Source organism: Canis lupus, chromosome 34, assembly GCF_003254725.2.
Source record: "Canis lupus dingo isolate Sandy chromosome 34, ASM325472v2, whole genome shotgun sequence".
Lineage (NCBI taxonomy): Eukaryota > Metazoa > Chordata > Mammalia > Carnivora > Canidae > Canis > Canis lupus.
The window spans coordinates 19,427,173-19,437,798 of NC_064276.1; positions in this window are offsets into that span (position 1 = coordinate 19,427,173).

The following is a 10,626-nucleotide window of genomic DNA, read 5'->3' on the forward strand; positions in this document are numbered from 1 at the left end:
AGCAAACTCAGGAAAAGAGACTAGTAGGGTAGAAAGGGTTTGGACTTTATCTTTGGCGATGGGAAGCCAACAAAAGTCTTTTAAGCAAGAGCATAACATGATCAGATTGGCACTGTATTAAGGTCACTTGCTGGCATTACTGCTGTCCAAAGACTACATTAGAGGCTCTTTGTTATGAGGCCTAGCAAGTAAAGACAAAAGCAGTAGTGATTGTGTTGAGGAGCAAAGACTCAATTCTAGAGATATTTCTACATTAGAATTATAAATTTAGGATATAATCATAACCTAATTTTTGCTATTTCATTCAGTTGGAGTATATGATGAGCCAGGTAAAAGGAGAAGTGGGAGTGTGTGTTACGTGGGTGTCTCAGCCCCTGCTCACAGAGAATAAACAGACATAAGGTTAACACGCATCTCTATCCTATCACATTAAGGCTCTATTTCTTCAATAGAGAAAATCATTTGTGACCTTCTTCACAATTGGACACTTGAAGTTATCAGAAGCTCACTTCTCCCTATGAAATCTGTTTCATTGAAGGGATTCTGAATGTTACCTCCATATTGAAAATTGTTGCCTTTTAATGAATTTATTTTGTCAGCTTGTATTTCCATAATGTACTCTGAGTTATTTTAACACAGGGTTATCTATATATTGAGGGATGATGTTATGGTTAGTGGGTGGTGAGGTATCTGGAATTTATATAAGTATGAGCCTTATGAAAATATGTTCTAGGAGCACCTGGGTGCCTCAGTTGGTTAAGCATCTGCCTTCGACTCAGGTCATGCCTAGGATTGAGCCCTCATCGGGGAGTCTGCTTCTTCCTCTACTCCTCACCTTGCTCATGCTAGCTCTCTCTCTCAAATAGATAAATAAAATCTTTAAAAAATATCTTCTAAGGCTGATAGGTGCCTGTTTGTGAGGAGCATTTAGGAGTGGATCACAGTTGATACGAGCCTGATTTTTCCATTATAAGGAGATTTCTGATTTGTTTTTTAGTTTATCCAAGTAAAATTTCAGGTGACTTTTAGTTTCTCAGAAAGGAACAGGAAGTATTTATGATAGAGTCAGTTGGCCAGATTAACCAGAGGCACCACTTCCCTTTGTCCGTTAATCACTGAGCCTGGTTTCCTTCTCTGTTGGGTCAACGTCCTTTTTATATCCCTGTTTTCCCTCCAAGTCAGCACTTGCTTCATGATTTCCTGTTTCTGAGCAAAATAATCTTCCTGAAACCAAACATGGAATCAAGCAGAAAAAAATTGGTAAGCCTGCCATGATGAGAGAATTTGAAGTCCTAGAATTTGGGTTATAGGATGTTCAAGAATTAGAGGGTGGAATGTTTGGGGTCCTCAGCCTGCTTTCCATGCCCTTCCCAAGGGGCTGTCTGCTGTGATAGAAGGCACTGAGGGACCCAGGGCTCCCTATGAAAGCTTCCTTATGTAGCTCTGTGGTAAAACAGCATTTAAGCCCCTCTTTTTTTTTTTTTTTTTAAGATTTTATTTATTTGAGAAAGAGCAAGTGAGTGAGCATGAACTGGGGAAGGGGCAGATGCAGAGGGTAGAAGCAGACTCCCTACTAGGGAGTAGTAGGGAGGCCGATGTGAGGCTGTATCCAGGGACCCCGAGATCATGGGACTCCAAACCAGGGCCCCAGTATCACGACCCAAGCCAAAGACAGACGCTTAACAGACTGAGCCACCCAGGCATCCCTTAAGCCTCTCTTCTTAAATGTAAAAGGATTAAGTGAGAAATAAATGTTTCTGAAGCTTCTAATGTCCTGAAGCTTCTAATTAGTGTAATGCTTATCTCTAAGGTTGAAGGTTAAAAATGCCTGGAAGGGAATATATTTCTGTTGTCTCCTCCTTTTTTAAACATTTTATTTATTCATGAGAGACACAGAGAGAGAAGCAGAGACAGAGGCAGAGGGAGAAGCAGGCTTCCCACAGGAAGCCGGATGTGGGACTTGATCCCGAGATCTTGGGATCACGCCCCGAGCCAAAGGCAGATGCCCAACAGCTGAGCCACCCAGGGGCCCCTTTTTGTTGCCTTCTTTTATGCTGTGGTAATTTTTTCTGAGCCATTAACAATGTTATTAGGGGAAAGAACCTTCTCTTAAGTGATCATAAATTTGATAGCTTATTTTTCTGATATGCAAAAAAGAAGTCTTTTTTATTTTTGAATGCTTTTGTTACATTGTTTATATTATTATGCCACAAATCAGTGTCTAGTAGGAAAACTGATGATGAATTCACACTATATTCATCTATGTAAAATGCTACAGGATAACTTTGCTAACCCTTTCTTAAAGCTGCCATGTATTAAAACCTATAAAAGCTTAATTTGTCATAGGGTTCAGATGAATACTTTACTTGGTCACCTTCTAACAGGGGAAACAAAAGTGATTCTGGTAGCTTCCCTGAATATTATATGCAATGGAAAACCTTTGTTTTGTTTAAATTGTTTTGACAGCCCACAAACCATTCTTTCCTCAATTCCTATAAGACACAGTAACTGAACTGGTCTGCTTGCTGAGACAGGCTTGTTACATGGGTAATGCACAAAGGCTGGCTAGTGTAGGCAACATAGATGCTGTGTTGCAAGAAGCTCCTGTGGGCATCATCTGGAAACCTTTACCCTTTCTTCATGCTCTCTATCTGCTCACTGAGCTACTATATACCCTTGTTGGGAATCCTGGAGATGTTGCACTGCAAACCACCGGGTAGCAATGCAGTGGTGAAGACCAATCAGAGATTTTAGGCATATTTACCTCCATTCTTTAATAATCAATCTATTCAACAAAATATATTGAGTTTTGGGACAACTGGATGGCTCAGTGTTTGAGCATCTGCCTTTGGCTCAGGGTGTGCACGATCCCAGGATCCTGGGATCGAGTTCTGCATCGAGATCCCCACAGGGAACCAGCTTCTCTCTCTGCTTATGTCTCTGCCTCTCTCTCTGTGTCTTTCATGAATAAATAAATAAATAAAACCTTTATTTTATTTATTTATTTAAAAGGATTTATTTATTTATGATAGACATAGAGAGAGAGAGAGAGGCAGAGACATAAGCAGAGAAGGAGGAGGGAGGAGGGAGAGCAGGCTCCATGCCAGGAGCCTGACATGGGACTCAATCCTCGGACCCCAGGATCGCGCCCTGGGCCAAAGGCAGGCGCTAAACCACTGAGCCAGCCAGGGATCCCCTAAATAAAACCTTTAAAAAATATTGAATTTCTCCTCTGGGTCTGGCATTGGGTTGCTTGATAGAAATCAAAAGACGAGATTCAAAATAAGACATGGTTCATGCACAGAAAGATAGTATTATAAAGATCAAAATTATAAAAAATTTATTTATAAGGTCTCAAATTGATGTATAGAATCAAGGCTATTTCAATCCCAGTAAGGTTTTCAGGGAACTTGACAGGCTGATTCCAACATTTTTATGGAAGAGCAAAGGGCTGAGAAGGGTCAGAATTCTCTGAAAAAAGAACATAGTTGGAGAATTTGTCCTTCCAGATAATAATACTTATTATAAAGCTATAGTAATTAAGACAATAGGGTTTAATTTAGGAACAAAGAAATAGAATCAGATATGAACCCATGCATATATGAAAATTTCACTCATAATGAAGGCTGCTTCACAGATCAATGGGATAATAATGGATAATTCAATAAGTGATGCTGGGATACTTGGTTATATATATTTTAAAAACCATGACATTGAATCCCTTCCTTGCATCATGCACATAAACTTATTGCAACAAAGTTAAAGACTTAAATATGAAAGAGAAAACTTCAAATTTTTAGAAAAAATATATGGATAAAAAAGGATTGTATAAACAAAACTCAAAAGGCATAACCAATGAAGAAAAACATTTCTAATCTTATTATAGTAACATCAAAATCTTCTATTAATCAGAAAATACCCCTAAAGAAAGTGAAAGGGACTAGCCACATATTGGAAGAACTTACACCACATATCTCCGATGACAAAGAATTAGTATTCAGAAGATATAAAGAACTAAAAAAGAGTCCTATAAAAATTGAACAAAAGTATGAAAGAATACATTGTTGGTTAATTCATGAAAATTATTAATAGATTATATTATCAATTATTTGTATTAATAAAATCAACTTATATAAAAATACAAAATTATTAATATATTAATATATGAGAATTATTTTATTAATAATCTAGGAGATTAAACTAAAATCACAATGAGATTCCATTTTAAAAATACAATTTGTAATACATCAAGCTATTTAAAGCCTCTATGTTTAAAATCATAAAACATATTGGAGCGCTTGGGTGGCTCAGTTAAGTGAGAGACTCTTGGTTTTGGCTCAGGTTATGATCTCATGGGTCATGGGTTCAAGCCCCATGTTGGACTCCCCACTCAAGTAGGGAGTCTACTTGAAAGATTCTCTCTCTCTGCCCCTCTCCAACTTGTGTGTGTGGACACATGCTCTCTTTATATAAAATAAATAAATCAATCTTTAAAATTATAAAACTTGTGTGCATTTTGTTGCATATAAGTTATACCTCATTAAGCTTGATTAAAAATGTTATACTTCAATAAACACTGTGAAGGTACTTAATGCCACTTAACTGTATCACTTAAAAATAATAAAAATGGTCACTTTTATGTTATATATATTTTTCCAAATTAAATAGTACAAGGTATATTTTTTCTAAAATTATAATATTTAAAATTTCAAACACACACAAAATAGAACAGTATAATCAGTCCCTCTATATCCTTCGTGCATTATCTAGATATAACCATCATTACCACAAATATGGCAGATTTTAGGGCATTTGGGTGGCTCAGTGGTTGAGCATCTGCCTTTGGCTCAGGTCGTGATCCAGGGTCCTGGGATGATGCAGAACTCAATCCACATCAGGGTCCCCGGAGGGAGCTTGCTTCTCCCTCTGCCTATGTCTCTGCCTCTCTCTGGGTGTCTCTGATGAAAATAAAGCAAATATGGCAAATTTTAGCTACATTTGTTTATATATAAGCACCCTAAAGTAAGCTTAAATTTATAATCACATCATTATTATATTTATTAATATTATATTTATTCTACCTGAGTAAATTAACAAGAATTCATTAATATCATTTTTCATCTAGTCAAGTTTCAAATTTTCCCAATCATTCCAAAATTCATCCCCAAATTTCTCTTTTGTCCCAATTAAGATTTAATCAAGGTGTATGTTTTGGTTTGTAACTTTAGTCTCATTTAATTAAAAATGAGACTAAAGTTAAAGTTCCTCTTCCATGATGCTGACTCGCTAAAGGCACCCAGCCAGAGAGGGAGAGTCCCATATTCTGGATTTGTCTATTTCTTCAGAGTATCACTCCCTTTGTCATTCAATTCCCTTTACTTCTTATAAGGTGGAAGTTTTGCCAAGGGCTTGATTAGATTCAGGTTAATATCTTTGATAAGAATTATTTATAGATAAATTTATATATAGTTAATACTGCATCGTATCATGGGACTCATAATATCAGATGGTACTGCTGTTAGTGATGCCAAATTTGGTCACTTAGCTAAGGCAGTGACAGCCAAATCCTCCATTGTAAAGACGTGTTTTTTCTTTTTACAATTTACAAGGAGTGGTGTTAGTATGCACTAATAGTCTCTGGTGATTCAATTTGTTCAAATAGTATCATACTATTTGAAATCCATTATATTGGCAACATTTAAAAATCTGGTATTGCCAAAGGTTAGTGGGAGTGCAAAGGCACTGGCGCTCTTACCCACTCTTGATGGGAGGGAGTATCCACATTGATATAACCACTTTAGAAATCAAGTTGGCATTATCTGATAAAGCTGAAGAGGTTGATGATTTATAAACTATACTCTTTTCCTGTTTGTCTTTCTTAGGAGAAATCCTTATCTTGGTGTACAAAGAGACATATGCAAGACTTTCCACAGCTGTATTGTTCTGTAAGAGCAAAACTTGGGAGCAATCCAAACATTCATTAAAAAAGAATGGATAAATAAAGTGTTGCATAGTCAAAGAATAGAGTAGCATCAAACAGTGATAATGAATCACGTAATGCTATGAGTATCAGTCTGATGTATCTCACAATCATTACACACACATACACACAAACACACACACATTTTCGGAGAAAACACGCAGTACTTTTTATTAAAGGTGGTAGATTAGCATATATATTTATCTCTGCTATTTCTCCAAAATCCATTAAAACAATAGCAAACATTTTTTGAAAATATTTTATTTATTTATTCATGAGAGATACAGAGAGAGAGAGGCAGAGACATAGGCAGAGGAAGAAGCAGGGAGCCCAATGTGGCACTCGATCCTGGGACTCCAGGATCACACCCTGAGACGAAGGCAGACGCTCAACCACTCAGCCACCCAGGCATCCCTAGCTAACATTTTTATTATTTATTTATTATTATTATTTTTTTCCTAGCGAACATTTTTAAAGCCAAGTTTGCACAAGGACAAGTAGGAGTGTAGACAGTAGCAATAAAATCCATAAGGCATAAAAAGAATGGTAACTGATTTATCAAACTGGAAAACTTACTCTTAAGCTGGTGGAGAACACAAAGGAGCATTTGACTATGTGCTCCCAGTGGGTTAGAAATTGGTGGAACCAAGTATCTTTTCAAGTCTGACATGGCACTGCCATGCTGACGAGGCCAGGTGTAGGGCTTCTGGTAGACAGTCCCAGCTAAGCCCAGCTTTCTAGCTATCCCAGCCAACTGGCTAGACATATATGTTGAGAAACCATACTGCAAGTGAATTCTCCAACCCAATATGTTGCAGTGCTCAGCCATTTGAGTCACTCCCAGATGTCCAAGTCATCTCAGCTGAAGCCCTAGACCTTGTGGAGCAGAGCAGAGCCCTTCTGGCTATGCACCCATTTTAAACTCATGATCTACAGCATCTGCAAGCATAATAAAATGTTTTATGCCAGCCACTAAGCTTTGGGGAGGTATGTTATACAGCACTGGCTAACTTGAACAACCATCTGGCCTGCAAGAGATTTAATACAACAAATGACTACTAGATTTCCATGGTGGGACTCCATGCAAATCCAGTGGAGAGCTGGTCCAATAGGAGAGGCAGGCTGTGAAAGTGAACAGAAGGGTCTCCAGAGTACAGGGAAATCAAGCCAAGGCAGAAACTACCTTTTGTTCCTTGTAGGTCAGAACTGACTCTTAGGAGCTTTTTTGAAGTGACTGACACTTTGAGAAGGGTGGCTGTACATGAAACCTTGAGAATCAGATGTCATGAGAATCAGAATTGCATATCCTTTGGTAGTCTCTCATTTTTCCTAAGCCCACCTTCCTGAAGTCTTTGCATGATTATAATATGAGGTACAAAGGAGAAGGTGAATTCCAGCCCAATCAAGGTAGGGAGATCTGCTGAGTAGAGGGAAGGGTGACAGAGACAGGCAATTAAGATATGGACACGGTGATCTGAGGACAGGGTACTGAAGAGAAGAGTCTGGGGAACCTGAAACCTTGCAGATGTAACCAGAGACAGGATTCAGGGTAAAATTTCCTCCTCGTAAATAGGCTGAGGCTTCCTTTCTCTGGCTACCTCTGACCTCTTTAACATCTATCTCCTTAGGGCTCCTATCTACTGTGCTTATTGTCATGATTACTCAAGATGTCCTTGGAATACTCCTGCCACTGTGGTCCTGAGCTGTTGTTGGGGTAATAAATTGTTGCTTTGGTATCCCACTAAGTCATAAGAAGATTGCCTTCCAGTAATATGCTCATTCATTCATTTGGCTTAGTCCATTCATCAGTACAGCCTTAAGTGCAGTAGACACCTCAGAAATCTTCTTGCCTAGCCTTCTTATTTTACAAATAAGGAAGTTGAGGCTCAATTTATGATGACATACAGTAGGGCCTACAGGGGTAGATCTGGTACTCTGCAAAATGTCAATTACTGATGACATCGAGTAGACTCAATGTCCTTATTGACTAGATGAAATAATCAGTGTAACTTTTTCCAATGACAAGAATCTACAGGACAACAGAGTAACTTCACATACACACTGCAGTCACTTACGTGGAGTAGCAGATGAAAGGGGTGTTTTATAATGTACACCAAACCTGGAGGGAAGCCTTAAGTCTTTGGGGACTCAAGAGGAAAGGTCTACATTTCAAAGAAAGAGCCCAAGGGAAACCTTTCAGACCCTAACTTCACATAAACTCAGAGAGGCCAGGAAACATTAGCAATGATCTTCTTAGCAACGTCCCCATTTTTACCCACTGGGGGTGGGGGGTGCTGTCCATTCTGCATGAGACAAACCTGGGAGATTTGGGGATGAGGATGATATGAGGAATAAGTTCCTTAAATTGAAAATCGTGCCAGAAAGGAGGGAGGCAAATGGGTTTAAGGCAATGACTAGAAATTGTCCTTTTGCGAGAAGACCTGGTCAGCCTGAGGTCAGTCCAATAGCAACTGATCAAGCAAAAATATCATTACACCAAAAATATAATAATCTTGATGTACATAAATAGACAAGGTTGTTCAATGTAGCAAAGTTTGTATAATAGCTTAAGTGCCCATAAAAGAAAATTAGTCGATGAATTCTGGTAGCTGTAATAGAATAAAATACCGTGCAGGCAGTAATCAGGAAGATGTAGTTCTATGTTCATTGGCATGAAAAATTTCCATAATCATTTAGTGAAAAATGTTATATAATTTATATGAAATATATATAGTCAACCTTATATGTGTGTGTGGGATGTGTGTGTGTTTGTGTCTGTATGTGTATCTGTGTTTAGGGAGACCTCTACAAAGATGTCCCACAAAACTTCTGGGAGTTAGTATTTTTGTTCTTTTTTAAAAATATTTTATTTATTTATTCATAAGAAACAGAGAGAGAGAGAGAAAGAGAGAGAGAGAGGCAGAGACACAGGCAGAGGGAGAAGCAGGCTCCATGCAGGGAGCTCAACATAGGACTCAATCTGGGGTCTCCAGGATCAGGCCCTGGGCTGAAGGCAGGCGCTAAACTGCTGAGCCACCCATGCTGCCCAGTATTTTTGTTCTTTAAATTTTTTTTTCATATTGTTCTGTATTCCTTGAATTGGCTACGTAAGATTTTCTACTGTAATCAGAAAAAATGACACAGGTATTTTAAAATTATGAGAGCAGGTTGCTTGGAGAGAGGAAACTCAGGAGAGGAAGTGGAGTGGATTTGAGTTAGAGGCTCCTGTGGATGCCAGTGAGCAGCCTCAGCTCTAAACCATGGTAGGTGTGGTTATTCGCATTCACAAACCTGCACAAGGGAGAGGAGGCCATTCAACCATGTTCTTCTTTACTTTGTGTTAGATGTCTTACCAGAATACTTGATGTTCCAAGTATGCAGCCTCTTTATTTGCCTAGAATGGCTTTTTTAAAAAATTATTTATTGATGAGAGACACAGAGAGAGAGAGGCAGAGACACAGGCAGAGGGGGAAGCAGGCTCCATGCAGGGACCCTGATGTGGAACTCATTCCCAGGACCCGGGGATCACAACCTGAGCCAAAGGCAAAAACGCTCAACCACTGAGCAGCCCAGGTGTCCCAACCTAGAAGGCTTCCTACATGGCTGACTTTCGTAAGTCCTTCAAGTATCACTTTGAAACTGTCCTGGGTTCCTCCAGGTAGCTATGGAATTGTAAATATTTGTTTATATGTCATCTGACTGAGCTAGATTGCGGGTATCTAGTGACAACCACGGTGATAGTGATCATCCTTTGTGATGTGCCCTGTGGTATTAAGAATGGTAAATGCTACAGGGAAACAGGATTTGAAATACCAGAGTCATAAACACCTGGGGCCAGATTAGTGGTTATGGTACCCAGACTTCCATGCAGAGTGGGAGAAGAAAAATGCTGAAATGTTCAATTCTTAAGTTAAGTAAAATATCTAAACATGTGAAAAGTCATTTAACTTGTTCTATAATAAGAACAAGATACTGTTTTTCATCCATTACGTTGGCAACAATCAAATAGTTTTATGACACCACATATGGATGGTGTTATGGAGAAACAGAAACGTTTGCTGATTGGAGGGCACATTCATAATTTTGGAAGATAATTTGGCAATATCTGCCAAAATTTTAAATTCATTTATTTTCAGCCAAGTGGTTCTACTTCTAAGAATCTATCCTACTTATATTATATACAAGTATAAAATGACATTGTATACAAAGTTACTCATTGTGGCACTTTTTGTAAGAGCAAAAGTTTTTAAACAATTTGAATGTCTATTAATAAAAAATGGTTAAATTAATCTATGCTTGGGCACCTGGCTGGCTCAGTTGGTAGAGCATGTGACTCTTGATCTCAGGGTTGTGAGTTCAAACCCTACATTGGGATTAGAGCCTACTTAAAAAAAATCCATGTGGTGGAAAACTTTGGAGTCTTTAAAAAGAATAAAGCAGTTCTACATATACTGGTCTGGTGTGATCTCTAAGATGAAGTTTTATTTTTTAAAAGATTTTATCTATCTACTGAGAGAGTGCTTGCACACGTGTGCACACACACACACACACACACACACACACACGAATGGTGGGGGGAGGGTCAGAGAGAGAGGGAGAGAGATAATCCCAGACTCTGGGCTGAGCAGAGCGTAACGTGGGGCCTT